This window comes from Artemia franciscana, chromosome 19, assembly GCF_032884065.1.
Source record: "Artemia franciscana chromosome 19, ASM3288406v1, whole genome shotgun sequence".
In the NCBI taxonomy this organism is placed as follows: domain Eukaryota; kingdom Metazoa; phylum Arthropoda; class Branchiopoda; order Anostraca; family Artemiidae; genus Artemia; species Artemia franciscana.
Window position 1 is genome coordinate 27,112,663 of NC_088881.1, and position 21,903 is coordinate 27,134,565.

The 21,903-nt window shown below is 32.1% G+C and overlaps 1 long non-coding RNA gene across 9 annotated transcripts in view; it reads right to left on the reverse strand.

Moving 5' to 3' along the window:
• The window catches only part of LOC136039501 (uncharacterized), a 137,043-nt gene extending 118,793 nt beyond the window's left edge, over positions 1-18,250 (reverse strand). For 3 of the 9 annotated variants that reach the window (XR_010620468.1, XR_010620471.1, XR_010620463.1), the window contains exons 1-2: positions 14,919-18,238; positions 2,823-3,395 (exon numbers count right to left, since the gene is read on the reverse strand). This is a non-coding gene — a long non-coding RNA (uncharacterized LOC136039501). Of the gene's footprint in view, positions 1-2,822; positions 3,396-14,918 lie in introns of all 9 variants that reach the window. The other 6 variants (XR_010620469.1, XR_010620470.1, XR_010620466.1 and 3 more) reach the window with 4 other exon arrangements.
• Between the last annotated feature and the right edge of the window lie 3,653 nt (positions 18,251-21,903).

Sequence of the window (21,903 nt, forward strand, 5' to 3'; positions counted from 1 at the left end):
AATCACCATCAACAAAGCTCAAGGGCAATCATTAGAATCATGAGGTATAGATCTGAATACAGATTGTTTTCCCATGGACCATTATATGTTGCATGTTCAAGAGTCGGTAAACCTGACAATCTATTTATATGCAAAGACAATGGGACAGCAAAGAATGTTGTATATTCGCAAGTTTTACGTAGTTAAAACCATATATATATATATATATATATATATATATATATATATATATATATATATATATATATATATATATATATATATATATATATATATCTATCTATATTCACAGGTGGGACATAGGGACACAACTACAATGGCGCGTAACTATTATGGCGCGTAACGACTTACGCGCGCGGGGGGGCTTGGGGGGGGCGCGAAGCGCCCCCACCAACTAGGTGTTGGGGTGGCGTAGTTTTTACCTTCTTTTTAGTTTTGTTAATTTTTTTTTTTACTTGTGTCCTGGTCGTCATTTATACTCCCTGTGTCCCGGTGCTTTGTTGATTGCTAATCGAACATTCCTTTTGTCCTGGTCGCTTTCTCTTTGAGTGTCGTCATTTATTTTTTTCTTTTTTAGTTCTTTTAGTTTTTACCTTTTTTAGTTTTTTTTTAGTTTTTAGTTTTTTTTAGTTTTTTACCTTTTTTTAGTTTTTTTAGTTTTTTTAGTTTTTTAGCTTTTTTATTTTTTTTATTAGTTTTTAGTTTTTTTGTAGTTTTTGCCTTTTTTTTAGTTTTTTTAGTTTTTTAGCTTTTTTATTAGTTTTTAGTTTTTTTTGTAGTTTTTGCCTTTTTTTAGTTTATTTAGTTTTTTAGCTTTTTTATTTTTTTTTTATTAGTTTTTAGTTTTTTTTGTAGTTTTTGCCTTTTTTTAGTTTTTTCAGTTTTGACGTCACCTGATCCAGTTTTTTCAGGTGACGTCACCTGATCCACGATCCACAGATCCACAGACAACTTATTTTTATATATATAGATAGTTTTTTTTTTTTTACTTATGTCCTGGTCGTCATTTATACTCCCTGTGTCCCGGTGCTTTGTTGATTGCTAATCGAACATTCCTTTTGTCCTGGTCGCTTTCTCTTTGAGTGTCGTCATTTATTAGTTTTTTCCTTTTTTTTTTAGTTTTTTATTGGTTTTTACCTTTATTTTAGCTTATTTTTCAGTTTTTTCCTTTTTTTTAGTTTTTTTTTATTTTTTAGTTTTTTTAGTTTTTTACCTTTTTTTAGTTTTTTTAGTTTTTTTAGTTTTTTAGCTTTTTTACTTTTTTTATTAGTTTTTTTTTGTAGTTTTTGCCTTTTTTTAGTTTTTTCAGTTTTTTTTTTAGTTTTTTATTGGTTTTTACCTTTATAGTTTTTTTAGTTTTTTAGCTTTTTTATTTTTTTTATTAGTTTTTAGTTTTTTTTGTAGTTTTTGCCTTTTTTTAGTTTTTTCAGTTTTGACGTCACCTAATCCAGTTTTTTCAGGTGACGTCACCTGACACATCCATCCATCCATCCACAGACAGACAACTTATTTTTATATATATATAGATATATATATATATATATATATATATACTAGCTGTTGGGGTGGCGCTTCGCGCCACCCCAACACCTAGTTGGTGGGGGCGCTTCGCGCCCCCCCCAAGCCCCCCCGCGCGCGTAAGTCGTTACGCGCCATAATAGTTACGCGCCATTGTAGTTGTGTCCCTATGTCCCACCTGTGAATATAGATATATATATATATATATATGGTTTTAACTACGTAAAACTTGCGAATATACAACATTCTTTGCTGTCCCATTGTCTTTGCATATAAATAGATTGTCAGGTTATCCCCCTGTTTCCCCCGGTGTCCCCGTTGTAGTTGTGTCCCTGTGTCCCGGTCGTTATTTATATTCCCTGTGTCCCGGTTTTTTTTACTTGTGTCCTGGTCGTCATTTATACTCCCTGTGTCCCGGTGCTTTGTTGATTGCTAATCGAACATTCCTTTTGTCCTGGTCGCTTTCTCTTTGAGTGTCGTCATTTATTTTTTTCTTTTTTAGTTCTTTTAGTTTTTACCTTTTTTAGTTTTTTTTTAGTTTTTAGTTTTTTTAGTTTTTTACCTTTTTTTAGTTTTTTTAGTTTTTTAGCTTTTTTATTTTTTTTATTAGTTTTTAGTTTTTTTGTAGTTTTTGCCTTTTTTTTTAGTTTTTTGTCCTGGTCGCTTTCTCTTTGAGTGTCGTCATTTATTAGTTTTTTCCTTTTTTTTTTAGTTTTTTATTGGTTTTTACCTTTATTTTAGCTTATTTTTCAGTTTTTTCCTTTTTTTTAGTTTTTTTTTATTTTTTATTTTTTTTAGTTTTTTACCTTTTTTTAGTTTTTTTAGTTTTTTTAGTTTTTTAGCTTTTTTACTTTTTTTATTAGTTTTTAGTTTTTTTTTGTAGTTTTTGCCTTTTTTTAGTTTTTTCAGTTTTTTTTTTAGTTTTTTATTGGTTTTTACCTTTATAGTTTTTTTAGTTTTTTAGCTTTTTTATTTTTTTTATTAGTTTTTAGTTTTTTTTGTAGTTTTTGCCTTTTTTTAGTTTTTTCAGTTTTGACGTCACCTAATCCAGTTTTTTCAGGTGACGTCACCTGACACATCCATCCACACATCCATCCACACATCCATCCACAGACAACTTATTTTTATATATATAGATATATATATATATATATATATATATATATATATATATATATATATATATATATGATATAAATAAACAATATTATAATAAATTAATACAAAAGGTTAAGAAAAAGTGATAAAATAATTAAAGATAAAAAAAAAAAGTAAAAACTACTCATAAAAACCAAAAAAATTACCTCAGGCGATAGTTTACTGAGCTTGATTATTGGCTTCATTATTCAGTATCCTTAGAGCCTTTTGGCAGTTTAATCCAATTATCAGTTTTACACTCTTTACACTAGATTTATCCTTCTCTACAATTTCCACAACTCTATCACCATCAACAACTACTTTGCCAGATTTCAATCTAAATAGAACCACCACTAACACCATCTACTTGCATCATCTACATGATTTTTGTGAGGTTTATCCTTTGTCCTGTTTAAGTTTTTTTTTTTTACCTTTTTCTTGAGGCGCTTTATCAAGTGTTTCTGCGTCATTTAAAATTGAGATTTGCTCACTACTTGGCATTTTCACAGTGTTTTGTACAACCTCCACTGGTGAGCCAACACTACTTGGATTCACAATTGGAGAATATTTGTGTGAAATCTGGTCATGTATTTGTGCTGGGAGCGTTGAGTCTGAGATGGGTGAATTTGTGACATCAGACTTTGTTGTGAAGTCCCTACACTCAAAGCAACAGAGGCAGGAGATAGTGGCGAAGGCCCTGGAGACTACATTGGGGCATAAAAGGTCACGTGCTGCATTATCTAAAAGTTCAAGATAAATAATTCAGAACAAAATAAAGAAAAGAATAACAACATATAATTAGCTACATTTGATGTTGCACTACGCGATTTTGGGGTGCCTCAGGTAATTGATAATGCTTCTGTAAGGCAATCTTTCTTCTTAAAGCGACAGTTTTAACAACTTTAAAAACTTTGCCAACAAAATGCTGCCTTTTCAATGAAAAACCAGCTTGTCATTTTCTATCCTCTTTAAACACTGGAAGAAATTCTGCATTTAAGCAGCATTAGATTTAGAACATACCTTTAACATAAAACAAAATATGTTATCATTCGGATTTTTCTGCTCTGTAGTTTCTTTTTTCAGATGATAATGTCTATTAAACCTCTTAAAAAAAAAAAAAAATTTTTTTTGCCCTCCCAAATATAATCATATTAACCAATGGCGCTGAAATAACAAAAGAAGGCTCATCCAAAGCGAGACTTTACGTTCTAGTACATTTTAGAAGTAGAAAAAAGGTTGTTTCTAAGCAAAGTGACGCTTCCTGTCATTTGTGCTGCGAATCTGTTTCAAACGCCACAACGCTGTATGTTGCGGTAGAACCAACAGAGCTTATTGAAAACGTACAGGCAAAAACACCGCGAAATTTACAATAGTAGTTAGTTAAGATATTTTAAAAAAAATAAAAAAGGAGGGAAATAAAAGAAAAGAAAATGATAGAAACTAGGGTAATTTCAATAATTTTTCATAAATATATGTGTAGCTTATTTACATTAAGATTCCCCCATATTCGCATAAAGATTTTTGTAAGTTACAGAATTTTCAAGTTTCGAAACGGATTTGCTCATTATCATCTCTAGAAAAAAAAACCCAACAATGTTGAAAACTCCTTCACGTGTTTTCTTTTAACTTTCTCTTGCATCGCTGAAGAAGGAAGGTGGTGACCTAACAGAAAATTCGTCTAATATTTTAGTTGGCAAAAAATAAATCATTCTTAATCTTTAGTTTTTTTAATTATTTTCTAAGAGGAACTGAAAAATGGAGACAAATAACAATTTTTTTATTTAATTCATGAAAAGAATTGGTATTCAAATCTATCTGTAAAATAATATATCAGTTCAAAATTTATTAGCTGTGGTGAAAAATGAATTAGTTTCATTTAGTTTTCATTTTGAAGCAAATATGCTACATGTTTTAATATTAAGACAATTTAGATCACGGTCCAAAGACGATCCAAAGTGCGGATGCAAGAGCGTCATCTATTTCAGAACAAAGATTGTCAAGATTTGAAGCACAGAAAAACCTTATGGTGTCTTTCTTGCAATTGATAGCAATATGCTGTTCACTTGTAGTATTCGGTTTAGAGCATTTTTCTAGAAAGCTCAAATCCTATTTCTAAAATGTCCTCGTATATGGGTGCTGTTTTGCCCTTGTATGTAAAAACATGTTATCAATAACGCCCATATTCCTTTAGTTTTGTCGGACATTTACAATTTCATATTAAAAACGTATAGGCATACCGTTGCTCATTAATGGACATTGTGCAGGTTTCAAGCTCGTTGGATTGATGCTTGCGAAAAGGCTTTTATGTTTATCATTCGGATTTTTCTGAAGTTTTTTTTTCAGATTAAATTTTAAAAAAAACAAGTTTTTTTAAATGAAAGTAAGGAGCAACATTAAAACTTAAAACGGACAGAAGTTACTCCGTATATGAAAGGGGCTTTTCCTTCACAACGCCTCACTCTTTAGAATAAAGTTTGACTCTTTTTTTAACTCTATTTTTAAAACAGTAAGAAACTTTAGCGTAAAGAGCGGGGTGTTGAGGAGGAAAAAGCTTGTTTTTTTTTTATTTAATTTCTGGACGTTTTTGAATTAATCCATGTTTTGGTCTGAGCTCTCCGTACATAAATAATTAAAACAAAATTTGCATATTAATTAATTACAATTAATCGGAAGATTTTGAGAAAAAAGAGCGAGGGAGGAGGCCTAGTTGCCGTCCAATTTTTTGATTACTTAATGGCAACTAGAAGTTTTAATTTTTTTACAAACGTTTTCATTGGTAAAAAATACACGTAACTTACGAATTAATTTACGTAACGAACTTCTATATTCGTATGTTTTTATTGAGTATATGAGGGGGTTCAACCCTAGTCGATACCTCGCTCTTTACACTAAAGCTTAAATTTTGTCCCAATTCCTTAAGAATGACCTCTGAATCACAAAGGCCATAGAATAAATAGTTAAATTACTAAAAATACTTTAGCGTAAAGAGTGAGGTATAACGAGGAGGTAAACCCCTCATAGGCGTAATAATTTTTGTTTGTTTAAGTTTTAATAGTGCTCCTTACTTTCAGAAGAAAAAAACTATTCATATCTATTTTTTCATTGTTTTTTCAAATAATGCTAGAACATCCTGCGCCCCCTTCATTTAAATTCTCTTCCCCCATGAGAAGTTTCTCCATGGAAATATCCTACAACGTAACCCCCCATTAACTCTCCCCCTAAACCAAAAAAATCCCCCTGACAACGTCTGTACACTTCCCAGTAACCATTACTATAAGCAAACACAGGTCAAAGTTTGTTACTTGCAGCCCCTCCCACGGGGACTGCGAGGGAGTAAGTCGTCCCTAAAGACATAGTTATTAGGTTTTTCGACACTGGTGAATAAAACGACTATCTCAGACTTATGATCCGGTGACTAGACAGACTAGACAAAATAGACTAGAATAGAGTAGATAGACTAGACTGGAAAGACTAGACAGACTGAACAGACCAGGAACGACGGACAAGACTAGACAGACTAAACAGATAGATGGACTAGACAGACATACAGGACAGACCAGACAGATTATCAAACTTTCCTGCAAAATTGAGTCTCTGTATCCTTTTTGATGGTTATGGCAAGGCATTTGTTCAAACAAAAACAACAAAAAACATGTTTTCAACAATAACTGTGTCGAGGTTTGTGGCTTTCGTGCTTGTAGGGGAAAGTAGCTCAATTCTCATTTGTGATATTTTCTCCTGTTCCCGGTTTGTCTAGACTAATTTCTATACATTAAAGGTTTCAGTCTTTTATTTCCAGAAATTTCTGTTCGTTTTCAGCTGGGGAAATTAAATAAGAAATAAATAATTTTTCAGCTCTGAATAATTTTCACGCTAAAGTTTGACTCTCTTAACTCTACATTTTAAAACAGTAAAAAACGATAGCGTAAAGAGCGGGGCGTTGAGGAGGAAAAAACCCTTTCATAGACAGAGTAATTTTTGTTCGTTTAAACTTTTAATGTCGCTCCTTACTTTCATTTAAAAAAACTTGTTTTTTTTTTGTTTAATTTCTGGACGTTTTTTAATTAATGCATTTTTTATCTTGCCTCTCAACGCATAAATAATTAAAACAAAATTTGCATATTATTCTTTTTGGGGAAGGGGGCTAAATGGCTTTTTCATAGTTTTAATCGGAAGATTTTGAAAAAAAGGAGCGAGAGAAGAGGTCTAGCTGCCCTCCAATTTTTTGATTACTTAAAAAGGCAACTATAACTTTTAATTTCTTACGAACGTTTTCATAAGTAAAAAATATACGTAACTTACGAATTAACTTACGTAGCGAACTTCTATATTCGTATGTTTTTATTGCGTATATGAGGGGGCTCACCCCTTTTTGATACCTCGCTCTTTACACTAAAGCTCAAATGTTGTCCCAATTCCTTAAGAATGACCCCTGAATCACAAAGGCCGTAGAATAAATAGTTGAAATTGCTAAAAAATACTTTAGCGTAAAGAGCGAGTGAGGAGGTAAACCCCTCATATGCGTAATAACTTCTGTTCGTTAAAGTTTTAATGCTGCTCCTCACTTTCAGTAGGAATAAACTTTTCATATTCATTTTTTCATTGTTTTTTTTTTTAAATAATGCTAGAAAATCCTGCGCCCCCTCCATTGAAAGTCTCTTCCCCAATAAAACATCCCTCCTTTGAAAGATCCTCCCACGTAACCCCCCTTCAAATCTCCGCCCAAACCAAAAGAATCCCCCTGAAAACGTCTGTACACTTCCCAGTAACCATTACTATATGTAAACACAGGTCAAAGTTTGTAACTTGCAGCCCCCCTTCCACGGCGAATTCAGGGGAGTAAGTCTTCTCCAAATACATAGTTATTAGGTTATTCGACTATGGTGAATAAAATGGCTATCTCAGAATTTTTATCCGGTAACTTTGGAGAAAAAATGAGCGTGGGAGGGGGCCTAGGTGCCCTCCAATTTTTTTGGTCACTTAAAAAGGGCAAGTCGTCCCCAAAGACATAGTTATTAGGTTATTCGACTATGGTGAATAAAACGGCTATGTCAGAATTTTGATCCGGTAACTTTGGGGAAAAAATTAGCGTGGGAGGGGACCTAGGTGCCCTCCAATTTTTTTGGTCACTTAAAAAGGGCACTAGAACTTTTATTTCCGTTAGAATGAGCCCTTTTGCAACATTCTAGGACCACTGAGTCGATACGATCACCCCTGGGAAAAAAAACAACAACAAAACAAAAACAACAACAAAACAAAAACAAATAACACGCATCCGTGATTTGTCTTCTGGCAAAAAATGCTAAATTCAAGATTTTTGTAGATAGGGGCTTGAAACTTCTACAGTAAGGTTCTCTGATGGTGTGATTTTCGTTAAGATCGTATAACTTTTAGGGAGTATTCCCTCCTATTTTCTAAAATGATGCAAATCTTCTCAGGCTCGTAACTTTTGACGAGTAAGACTAATCTTGATGAAAATTATATATTTCAATTTTTTTGAGTTTTGGTTACTATTGAGTCGGGTCGATCCTTACTACAGTTTGTTACCACAAACTGTTTGATATGAGTGATAGCGGCATGAATCCGGTAACTCTTATTAGAGATTATTATACGTAAACTATAGACAAATTTTAAAGCTTATAACCCTTTTCCTGTCTGTCGGGGAGTCAAGTTATCCTCAAAGACATAGTTATTGAACTTTTGAACTATACTAAACAACATGGCCATCTCAAAATTTTGACAGGGGGCTAGTGCCCTACAAAAGGGGCAATGAGCCCTCTCCCGACATTCTAGGACCATTGGCTTCTAGTTCATTGACCCTATCTCCATAAAATAAACTGTATTATTTCTAAATCATTTAAATTAAATACTCTTTTCAAACGTTGTATTTTATTTTAAGAAAAATTCATCATAAAAATAATTGTTATAAAAAAAAAATCCGGAATAGACCTCTCTTTAAAGTAGAAGACAAATTAAAAGTGTTATATGCAAACAAATCTGAACATAAGGAAAAAATAAACTCATTCACATATAAAAACACGAGATTGAAACGTGTCACGTGTTGAAAAATCATCATGTGATGTCACGTGAAAAAGACACGTGGTGAAAACGTGCCGCTTTCTTTGGCAATAACACCGAAAGATTTTGACCGTTGGGAACATTTCCAAAAAGACAAATTGCATCATCACCCTGTCCATAAAAAAAAGGTGTGTCTGAGAGAAGATCACAGGTGTCGCAGAATATAAACAAACATATGATTAAAATCAACTTATGGCTATGCAGCCAGAATAAATAGCTCAGTATAGAAAGGTTGAGTAATTTGATTGCTATGAAAAAATGATCAAACAATGAAAAAAAAACTCATAGAATTATTCAAATAATAGGTTAAAGTGAAAAAACGTAAATATAATGAATTACTGAATACTATATACATTTATAAGATAGTTTAACTATTTTACTTATATTGTAAACCAGATAAACTTTTAATTAAGACTGTTAACATGGCAACACTGTTGAAACTATGGCAGTGCCCTAAAAATTTCACAATAGCATATATATATATATATATATATATATATATATATATATATATATATATATATATATATATATATATATATATATATATATATATATATATATATATATATATATATATATATATATATATATATATATATATATATATATATTAGAAAATCAATGTTTTCAGATATAGAAATCAGTGTTGCTGTTCTTATTATAAATTGCTGCTCTGGGATACTTTCGCTCGTATTTTGACTCCCCTCCTCGTATATTTGGGAGAAGGGGGCTTCGGCCTCAACTCACAACTCAACACAAGGCTGTTCCTTACAGCAAAATATTCCTTCAGACTTCGGCAACCCCTTCTAATAAATACCAGATTAGTATTTTGGACTAACCAGATTAGTTTTCCGGAAAGATTGTCTTAGGCTACTGCGCTAAAACATTAAATGAAAACATACATTGAAAAATAAACTCGAATAAACTAAATACAATTCGTAAAAAGAATGTTTCACAGGCATAAATTTGAACCAAATTGCCAGTTTAAACAGTACTAGTTTCTCTCCGTACTAGTTTCTCTAGTTTCAACAATCTAATTCAATAGCTGAATTTATTTCAAATTAATCAAACTACACTAGTAAGACATGATATTATGTAAAAATATATATATGTAAAAATGTTTTGTAATGAAAAAAAAATATTCGAAGCAGATGAATCAGGTCGTAAAATATTGCGCAATAGATGTTCGTGGGCGGAGAAAATCGTCTCTATAAAATAGAAAAATAGAAAATCGTCCATAAAATAGAAAAATAGAAAATCGTCTCTATAAAATAGAAAAATAGAATATCGTTTCTATAAAATAGAAAAATAGAAAATCGTCTCTATAAAATAGAAAAATAGAAAATCGTCTCTATAAAATAGAAAAATAGAAAATCGTCTCTATAAAATAGAAAAATAGAAAATCGTCTCTATAAAATAGAAAAATAGAAAATCATCTCTATAAAATAGAAAAATAGAAAATCGTCTCTATAAAATAGAAAAATAGAAAATCGCCTCTATAAAATAGAAAAATAGAAAATCGTCTCTATAAAATAGAAAAACAGAAAATTGTCTCTATAAAATAGAAAAATAGAAAATCGTCTCTATAAAATAGAAAAATAGAAAATCGTCTCTATAAAATAGAACAATAGAAAATCGTCTCTATAAAATAGAAAAATAAAAAATTTTCTCTATAAAATAGAAAAATATAAAATCGTCTCTATAAAATAGAAAAATAGAAAATCGTCTCTATAAAATAGAAAAATAGAAAATCGTCTCTATAAAATAAAAAAATAGAAAATCGTCTCTATAAAATAGAAAAATAGAAAATCGTCTCTATAAAATAGAAAAATAGAAAATCGTCTCTATAAAATAAAAAAAAAGAAAATCGTCTCTATAAAATAGAAAAATAGAAAATCGTCTCTATACAATAGAAAAATAGAAAATCGTCTCTATAAAATAGAAAAATAGAAAATCGTCTCTATAACATAGAAAAATAGAAAATCGTCTCTATAAAAAAGAAAAATAGAAAATCGTCTCTATAAAATGTATATAGTCTTAAGTAAACCATTAACTACATTTACTTTTTTATTATTTTGCCCTATTGTCTGAATAATTCTATGCAATTTTTTCATTGTTTAATCATTTTTTCATAGCCATCAATGAGTTTATTATTTCCTTATATTCAAATTTGTTTTGCATACAAAACACTTAATTTGTTTTGTACTTTAAAGAGGTTCTAAAAAAATAGGACTAAATAAATAAAATAAACTGCCGAAATAGATAAATAAATACAATGCGCAAAAAGAATGTTCTCTGGTATTTATTTGAGCCTAATTGTCGGGTTGAACCATGCTGATTTTTTGGTTTCAGCCATATATTTTGATGGCTGAATATATATAGATTAAGAATATAGAATTGAATAGATTTTAATTACAACCATAATTAAAATAACGCTGTTACATGAGGCTCTTACAGTCAAGAAACACAGACGAATTGGGCTGTACAACCGGAACACGGTTGTACACACCGGAAACGGAACATGCATGCAACATGAACATGAACATAGCGATTGTAAAATCCCAAGATCATACGTCATCGGTTCTCTCTGCATTGATTGGTGCAAATATGTAGGAGCTATGCGGTTTGTGTATATAAAGAAATGAATTCGTCAAAACCTTCTAGATGTGAAACTGACTTACACCAAGCAACAACACAAAGCTTTTGAATTTAAAGTTTTAATATTTCTTGAAACGATGCATAGGAAAGTCTTTGAAATGTCGGAAGCACGAAGCTGTACAAGTCAGAAGGAGCAAGATTTTTTGTATAAGAATATCTTAGCCATGTCGGAAAGAACTAGCTATACTGAAGAAAAGAAGTCACTAGCTCCAAGAAGAAATATGGGCTTGTCAAGAACCTCTCTATTAGAAGGAAAAAACACAATTTTGATGAAAGGGAAGTATAAGTCAATGGCAAAAAGCATGTTAGCAAGGAAAACATTATACAGTGAAAAAAATGTGCAGAAGCAAACTAAAGAAAGGAAAATTCTTGGAGTGGCGAAGGAAAACAGGGCAAAGTTTTCGATTACAAAGGTATGCAAAGAAGTACTGACAAAAACGGAAATAACACGGATTGTAACGACGAAAGTTGAAAAGAGGAAAGACATGGAAATTGAGGATACAAAAAAAGTGGATTTATCGACCTTAAAGCGAGAAATGGAAGTAATAGACGCTGAGATTCGCCATGCACAACATGATGTTGAAACGCTTGAGGTGGAATTACAGAAGTTTTTAGTTCAAAAAGAAATTGATCAACTTCAAAGAATTTTGGAGAGGTATTGATTACATAGTTTTGGAGATTCTATGCCATGGTGGCCTAAATTCTGGTCAACTTTAATTAAATTTACAGGATTACAGTTTCAAAAATTCTTGTTTTCTAGATAGCAAAATTTTGTATTCCTTAAGCTAGTTTTTAAATTCTGTGTATGCTTGTTTTTATGAATATGTTTGTCATTTTTAAAGATATTCTTTTTGCCTTACTTTGGATACATAGAGAAAAAGAATATCTTGCCCGATATATTTTTTGGCAAAGAAAATAGTAATTTTAGCAAAACCAGGCGACAATGAGTGAAGGTGGCCCCTTCATGAGACCCCTGTCGGCTGAGCAGATAATACTCACTTCAAAGTAAGTGAGGGGGACCTGGGAGCTAGCTAAAACTACCTGAATATAGAATTCAATAGTTCAAAAACAAAGTTTTGCATTTTAGATATAATAATCCTAATTACACTTCTAATGAAAAGCGAAATCACCAATGCAATAGCACAAACACACACCACACAACGAACATATAAAATATAAACCCTAATAAATAATATATAATAAATAATATATAAAATATAATAAATAGTGAATAAAAACAAAACAGAAGGAGAGAGGATGACTGTTTTCTTACTTTAGTAATTAATATAGATAAATACTTGAACGAAGCCTTAACCTACTCATCCAGGGTGAACAACTAGAAGGAGTAAGGGCAGAGAAGGACCTAGGAGTAGTAACTGATAATGAATTGAAATTTCATAGCCATATGCTGACACAGGTTGCTGATGCTAACATAGCCCTTGCGTTTATTTCATCTCAAGAAAACCTTTTAAGGTTTTATTAAATTCTACACTTTTAAGAGAAAAATAAGTCTCAGAACGGTGTAAAATGCGAGACAAAAATGTTCTCATTTTTTTTAAACGTGTCTTTTTAAAACTTAGCCTCTTAGATTTTTTAAGGTCATGTCACGGGATCCAATAGAATATATTTAATACTAAAAAAATCGATTTCTTCGGTGAAACAAACAAAAATATTGTAAAAAATTAAGCCGGCGTTAGAAGTTTCAGAGTAATTTAGATCTTTCTCTAGGTATATCCTATGATTGATCCCCCATGAGTAAGGGAGGTGCGGAATTTCATCTCCTGAGTTTATTTTTTGAGCACTTGTACCTAAAAAAAGATGAAATAATCTGTAATTAATTTGTATATTGGATGTACTGTCCTTACTGTTGTTCGCACTTACTTGCATAGCTCTGTAACGAATCAGGATTTGACTTGATAAAAATTAAATTAAAAAACAAAAATAGTTTCTCCAACTGAAGATAAAGAGCAGCAATAAAACTTAAAACGACCAAATGTACTTCGTATATGAGGGGGAGGGGGCTGTCCCTACCTATATCCTTGATTTTTACGCAAAAGTCTCGATGTTTTCTAGAAATATCTCATTAAAATTCGAAGGTCCTTTTGCTTGAGCATTATTTCTTAAAGAATTTTGACGAAAAGTCAAACTCTAGCGTAAAATGCGAGAAAGAACGGAATAATCCATTCTGTATTCCTCATGTATGGAATAATTTCTAATCGTTTTTACTTTTAATCTTACCTCCTTACTTTCATTCAAAAAACTTAGTTTTTTTATTTCTAACAGTTTTTCAAACCATTCCAGGAAATCACCTCCTCCACCGTAAAAAATTTACCCCCGGAAACGCATTCTCCTCATATTGAACCAATGGGCAAATTACGTAGCTTACAAGCCTTTTTCCAAGGACTATCAGGGTCCATATAATTTCCAAAGGCATTGTTACTGGTCCTTTCAACTATGCTGAGCCAAATGGCTATCTAAAACATTTGATACGGTGCCTTTGGAGGAAAAAGGGGCGTGGGAAGGAGGCTAGTTGCCATTAAATACATTTTGTCACTTAAAAAGGAAAATGATTTTTTTTTCAATTTAAATGAGCCCTCTCCCAATCTTCTAGGATCACAAGTTCGATTTGAGCTGTAATCCTGTATCGATCGAAATGCAGAAAAATTAAATATTTATTTTTTCTTTTCCTGTTTTTTTCTTCTTTTTCTTTTCCTGTTCTTTTCTTTTTTTCTTTTCCTTTTCTTTTCTTTAATTTTTTTATTTTCCTATCCTTTTTCGTATTGTTTTTATTTGTATGTGTATTGAGGTTGTAAGCCCAATAAGCTCTGCTTCAGGGCATTAAAGCTATTTTGCCTTAATATTTATGGTTTTGATAGTTGAGTGGACCTCAAGTGGAGCCAGGATGTTGGTTTAGTTTTAGGCGATACTGCTCAAGTGGTTTTAGTTTCTTTTTGTTTTGACTTTTTGAGCTGTAATCCTGTATCGATCGAAATGCAGAAAAATTAAATATTTATTTTTTTCCTGTTTTTTCTTTTTTTTCTTTTCCTGTTCTTTTCTTTTTTTCTTTTCCTTTTCTTTTCTTCGTCAGTTTTTTTTACACGTCAGTGCTGTTTTTGGGAGGGAGGTTCTTTAGATTAACCAGATACAAAGACCAATGAGGGGAGGACCACAGGTCTAGGTATATCCTGATCAAAGCATATTTTAAAGTATTACAGTTTAACCTAGACGAACCTAATTATTTGACCTTGTTTGTTTATGATTAGGCCTATAGCTTACTATACTGTATAAGTGTTAAGAAATGATTAAGTAGTGCATACTTACCGTTTTGATGGAACAGAATAAATAAAATAATATAAATAATATTTATAACATATATATATATATATATATATATATATATATATATATATATATATATATATATATATATATATAAAAATTAATGATATAAATTAATATAAAATGTTAGTAATGTTAATAATTAATAATGAAATAATTCAAGATAAATGAACAAAAAAAATTACCTCAGGCGATAGTTTGCCGAGCTTGATTGTTGGCTTCATAATTCCAATATCCTTAGTCTTTTGGCAGTTTAATCCAGAAATCATTTGTTTTACACTCTTCACACTAGATTTTTCATCCTCTACAATTTTCACAACTCTATCACCATCAACAACTACTTTGCCAGATTTCTCTATCAGGATTTCTTCAACCAAAATAGAACACCACTATCACTATCTACGTTATTTTCGTGAGGTTTATCCTTTGTCCTTTTGAAGTTTATTTTTTGATTTGTATTTTTTGTATTTTTTTTAGGCCCTTTATCAGGTGTTTTTTTGGTCATTTAAAATTGGGATTTGATCACTAGCACTGTACACAACAGGTTTTTGAACTTCTTCAACTTAGTTTTCCTCATTCGCTTCACGAGTCAAAGATATTTTAGAACTACATTCAACTGAAGGAGGCTAGGGTAGCACCAGTTCAAAAGAAGGCTCATTCACTGCTGTCAAAGTTTGTGACTGAGGCACGTGACCATCCATTTAATTGACATTTACCTTCTGACATATGGCATCTTACATTTTCACATTGTTTTGTACAACCGGCACTGGTGAGCCAACAATACTTGGATTCACAATTGAAAGATATTTGTTTGAAATCTGCTCATGTATTTGTGCTGGGAGCGTTGACTCTGAGATCGATGAATGGTAGTTTTTGACATCGGACTTTTCCGTGAAGTCCCTACACTCAAAGTAACAGAGGCAGGATATTGTGGCGAAGGGCCTGGAGACTGCACTGGGGCATAAGAGCTCACTTGCTTGATTATCTAGAAGTTCAAGTTAAATAATTCAAAACAAAAATAAAGAAACAAAAGAAAAAATAACTTAACAAAGAAAATACTAATTAGCTTCATTGGACGTTGCACTTTGATCTAGAATGATGTTCCTGAGAAGTTATCCCAAAAAGTTTTTCTGTTAGCTCTTTCAAAAGAAGGTTCATTAATAGACTAGAACCTTGATAAAGGACTAGTGACAAATATCTGACAATACATTGGACCACAAATCTAAGAATAAAAAAATCATATACTATCCATACTAAAATAAAAAAAGGAATTATATAACACTATTAAAAGAGGAGCTGTGCAAAATATTTTTGCTGATTTATGAGCTGGATAATTTTGCTCATATTATTACCCTTGGATAGACAGACTTAATTTTGCTGATATGAGTATCTTAAGAATAAATTGTACAAAATATCTAGGAGTTTTAATTGATGAATGTCTTAGTTTTAGAGAGCACATAGATTCGCTTTCTTAAATTAGTCTAGGTTCGCTTAGTTGAAGTACATTTTCCCAAGAGATATTTTTAGAACACTGTATTATTCCTTAATTCATCCTTATCTGCTGTATTTTTGTACCGTTTGGGGTAGTACATTTCCTTCTCATCTCCATCATATTCGAGTTTGGCAGAATGAAGCGCTTCGAGTGTTATGTGGTGTTGGTTTTAAAGACTCGGTACGAAAGAGGTATATAGATTGTAAAATCTTGCCTTTAACAGGACTTATTACTTTTTATCAAAGCATGTTTATATATAAATATTTTCAAAATTGTTTACCAATATGTTTTAAAAGTACGTTTGAATTAAGAAGTGATATTCATACACATTTTACGAAGAAGTCCAATACAATTCGTCGTTCGCTTCCTATTACCTGTAGATCACAATTTTCTATTCGGCATCTAAGACCCCATGCATGAAATTGTTTACCTATGACTTTAATAAACATTGATAATTTTCGTTAATTTCGGTGGGAATTAAAGCTATTTTGCCTTAATATTTATGGTTTTGATAGTTGAGTGGACCTCAAGTGGAGCCAGGATGTTGGTTTAGTTTTAGGCGATACTGGTCAAGTGGTTTTAGTTTCTTTTTGTTTTGACTTTTTGAGCTGTAATCCTGTATCGATCGAAATGCAGAAAAATTAAATATTTATTTTTTCTTTTCCTGTTCTTTTCTTTTTTTCTTTTCCTTTTCTTTTGTTTAATTTTTTTATTTTCCTATCCTTTTTCGTATTGTTTTTATTTGTATGTGTATTGGGGTTGTAAGCCCAATAAGCTCTGCTTCAGGGCATTTGCTTGTTTTGTTTTGTTTATTAATGTTAATAAACCCGTCTTTCTCTCAACCATACTAAGCATATCAGAAAACCATGCTGCAGCGATTTCAAGTCCCTAACTATAAAACGCAAAGTTACGTATTTTGTATATAATCATGGAGGCATTTGTATGTTTGTTTGTCGGTGCTGTTGTTGTTTTGTTTTTTTGCCCTTCCAAATATAACAATATCAACCAATGACCCTGAAATAACAAGAGAAGGCTCATCCAAACCGAGACTTTACGTTCTAGTACATTTTACAAGTAGAAAAAAGGTTGTTTCTAAGCAAAGTGACAATTCCTGTCATTTGTGCTGCGAATCTGTTTCAAACGCCACAACGCTGTATGTTGCAGTAGAACCAACAGAGCTTATTGAAAACGTACACGCAAAAACACGGCGAAATTTACGATAATAGTTAGTTAACATATTTTAATTACATATATTAATAAAGTTTTTAATTGTTCTAAAAAGTAGAATTGTGGCAAAGAGTCAAACTTTAGAGTAAAGAGCGAGAGGTTGCGGAGGGGACAACCCATTTCATATAAGAAGTAATTTCTGTTCGTTTTAAGTTTTAATGTCGCTCCTTACTTTCAGTTAAAAAAACTAGTTTTTTTGTTTAATTTCTGAACAATGAAATTTGCATACTAATTATTATTATTTTTTTTCTTTGACTAAATGGCTTTCTCTTAGTTTTGATCAGACGATTTTGAGAAATAAAGGGTGAGGAAGGAGGCCTAGTTAACCTCCTATTTTTCGGTTACTTAAAAAGGCAACTAGAACTTTTAATTTTTAACAAACGTTTTTATTAGTAAAAATATACGTAACTTAAGAATTAACTTACACAACAAACTTTTATGTTCTTATATCTTTATTGTGTATATGAGGGGGGTTGTCTCCTCGTTAATATCTCGCTCTTTACCATAAATCTTAAGTTTTGTCCCAATTCTTTAAGAATGATTCCTGAATCAGAAAGGCTGTAGAATAAATAGTTGAAATTACTAAAAATACTTTAGCATAAAGAGCGAGGTATTTATCTCCTCCTAAATACATCGCTCTTTAAGCTAAAGTATTTTTAGAACCCCTCATATGCGTAATAATCTCTGTTCGTTTTAAGTTTTAACGCTTACTTTAGTTTTACCTTACTTTCAACTGAAAAAACTTTCTCGTGATTATTTTTTCATTGTTTTTTTTAGTAATGTTAGAAAATCCCGTGCCCTTTTCATTGAATTTCTCTTCCCCCAAGAGATTTTCCTCCAAGGAAAGATCCTCCCACATATCCCTCTCCCCTCAACCCCACCCCAAACCAAAAAAATCCCCCTGAAGATGTCTGTACACTTCCCAATAACCATTTCTGTATGTAAACACTGGTCAAAGTTTGTAAGTTGCAACCCCTCCCCCAGGGACTGTGGGGGATTAATTCATCTCCAAAGACATAGTTATTATGGTTTTTGACTATGCAGAACAAAATGGCTATCTCAAAATTTTGATCCATTGACTTTGGGAAAAAAATGAGCGTGGTAGGGGGCCTAGATGCCCTCCAATTTTTTTGGTCACTTAAAAAGGACACTAGAACTTTTCATTTCCGTTAGAACGAGCCCTCTTGCGAAATTCTAGGACCAATTGGTCGATACGATGACCCCTAAAAAAAAAAAAAAGCACTCATGATGTGTCTTCTGGCAAAAAAAATATGAAATTCCACATTTTTGTAGATAGGAGCTTGAAATTATAGCTGTAGGGTTCTCTTATACTCTAAATGCGATGGTGTGATTTTCGTTAAGATTCTGTGACTTTTAGGGGGTGTTTTCCCCTGTTTTCCAAAATAAGGCAAATTTTCTCAGGCTCGTAACTTTTGATGACAAAAACTAAATTTGATGAAACTTATATATTTAAATCAGCATGAAAATTCGATTCTTTCGATGTATCTTTTTAGCAACAAAATTGAGCCGGGTCGCTTCTTACTACAGTTCATTACCACTCACTGTTTGATAGCAATATGCCATTCACTTGTAGTATTCGGTATAGAACATTTTTCTAGACAGCTCAAATCCTATCCTCAAAAAATCTTCATATATATGGGTGTTGTTTTGTCCTTGTAAGTAAAAACATGTTATTAATAACGCCCATATTCCGTTAGTTTTGTCTGATATTTACAATTTCATATTAAAAACGCATCGGCATATCGTTGCTTATTAATGGACATTGTACTGATTTCAAGGTCGTTGGATTGATGCTTGCGAAAAAGGCTTTTATATTTATCATTCGGATTTTTCTGCTCTGTAGTTTCTTTTTTCAGATGATAATGTCTATTAAACCTCTTTAAAAAATAAAAAATAAATTTGCCCTCCCAAATATAATCTTATCAACCAATGGCCCTGAAATAACAAGAGAAGGCTCATCCAAACCGAGACTTTCCGTCTTAGTACATTTTAGAAGTAGAAAAAAGGTTGTTTCTAAGCAAAGTGACGGTTCCAGTCATTTGTGCTGCGAATCTGTTTCAGGCGCCACAACGCTGTATGTTGCGGTAGAACCAACAGAGCTTATTGAAAACGTACACGCAAAAACACCACGAAATTTACGATAGTAGTTAGTTAAGATATTTTTTAAAGAAATAAAAAAGGGGGGAAATAAAATAAAAGAAAATGATAGAAACTAGGGTAATTTCAATAATTTTTCATAAATAATAATAATAAAAAAAAATAATTTTCAACATAAAATCAATGACAAGAAAAAAAAAAGCCAAACAAAAAAACAACAGAGAAGCCAGAAAAACCAGAAAAAACAAAACACGAAGCTGAAAGTGCAAAAAAGAAGAAACAGAAATGAGACTGTGATCAAAAATTTAATTAAGAGCTTCCATTGAAGACGTTTTTAGTTGGCATAATTCTTATATGTTTAGCATGGTAATGTTATCTGTCTCAATGTTTATAATCATATTTTTATTCAATAGCCTCTGAAATCCTTTAAAAATAAACTTTACAGAAAATAAAACAACATTTATGAAAATTATACTCATTCTGATATAGCAATTTTTGATATTGCAATTTTGTACAATTAAATAGTAGCCTCAGATTCGTAGCTTATAAGCCTTTTAACGTTTGCAATGAAACAAATTAAAAACATCTGCAAAATACGTACTTAGTAAGTTTTGATTTATAGGGGTCTAACCATAATTCTGTAGGCTATGTTGGTTGACTTTCAATCTTTTTATTACTTCCTTGAACATACCTGTATAATCACAAGTCAAAATATTAACATCATATTTGTATAAAAAAAAGTTTAAGACTGAAAGGGGCGGTACCTGAAGGTGGAATAGAACAAAGAGCCACAATACAGCCCTATATTAAAATCAAATACCTTAATATCTTCAATATCGAACTGAAAGTTTTCTATAAAACTCTGCGAGGGCCTTTTAGGTATATAATTTGAAGTTTCAGGGATTTCTTTAGAAGTTTAATTTTATTCCAAAGTAAGCTGCAAAATCTACATCACAGTAATATAGTCAAAAATTCTTTAGGTAAAACTTAAAATTAAATATCCGGCAAAAGATTCTCCAGAAAAACTGTCATACCAGACATGGGCTGTACAACCTTAATAGCAACACGAGCGACGCAATTAAAAGGTTGGATTTCCCATCACACGGTTGTAATGCCGGTGTCAGAGCTGTTACGATTGTAACGCTGTATAATTGGTTAAACGTTCAAAAGTAGGCGGGGCCAACAGCATATAAATACTGCTATTCATTACTTGGTTTTATCAGTTGCAAAATAACTGTCAAACTGTAAACGTGTTTTAATTTGTGAGACATTAAAAGTCTTATATTTAAAAGATCAACACGCTATTAGCTACAGAAATATCAAATCCTGTGTGGGTCTTAAGAAAATGGGAGCTCAACATAACCAGGCTAGTGCTAGTGCGGTTAGTGGACCATTGATAACTCTAGAAAAGGCTAAATTAAAATTGAAGAATATCCTAGTGAAACTCCTCAAACTAAGCAACGATCAAGCAGAAGGTGCCTCTAAAAATGTGTCAAGACTTGTTCAAGCTTTAATTGATCAAAAAATTCAACCTGACGAATTTACACAAAGAATCCAAAAGGAACTAAATTTGTCAGAGAATCGGAGCTTATCCCCCTTCCTTCAGAAAACACTTCCATACTTTCGGTATTCTTTGGCTACAGGTGAGATAAAAATTGATGGACTTGTTCCGCCATCTCTAAATTCAGCACCGGCTCTACCACCAGTTGTCCCAGCTAGTCCCATGTCCCCACTTGGCTCCGAAACGGTCGCAAATGCTCCAATGATCAGAGCCATTCAGCCTAACCAATTTCAAAGCCCCCAAACTCAAATAACTGTCCAAGCTCCTGTTGCTACCCAACATACAATTGGTGCACCACCTGAACTGCCTAGAACCCCAAATATACAAAACAGAATAGTCATCCCGAAAGAAAAGGTACCCTATAGGAATTTGGAAACTCCTAATCAGCTCAAAACAGTTAATAAAGGAATAGAAAGCCCTGTGTCCATGTGTAGTTTTGTCCAAAAGAGTATCATATCCAAAGAAAACAAATTCAGCTCGTCTCTTAATTCCTCGACTGTCATTAGTGGTGATGATGATATCAATGACGTGGCAACGATGGGTGGGGTCAATTTAGCAGAAGAATCTCAAAGACTCCTAGGTCCCACTAAATTAGTTGGAACTCAAATCCGATCAGTTAAAAACGAAGTATTTTTTCCTCCAACGCCATTACAAGGAAAAGTGTGGAAAGTCTTATCTCGATATCCTGGTATAGAAGAGATATCCCCAGATTTCATTACCCTGCTTAGTCACGCTGCTCAAGAACGACTAAAAAATATATTGGAACGCCTAT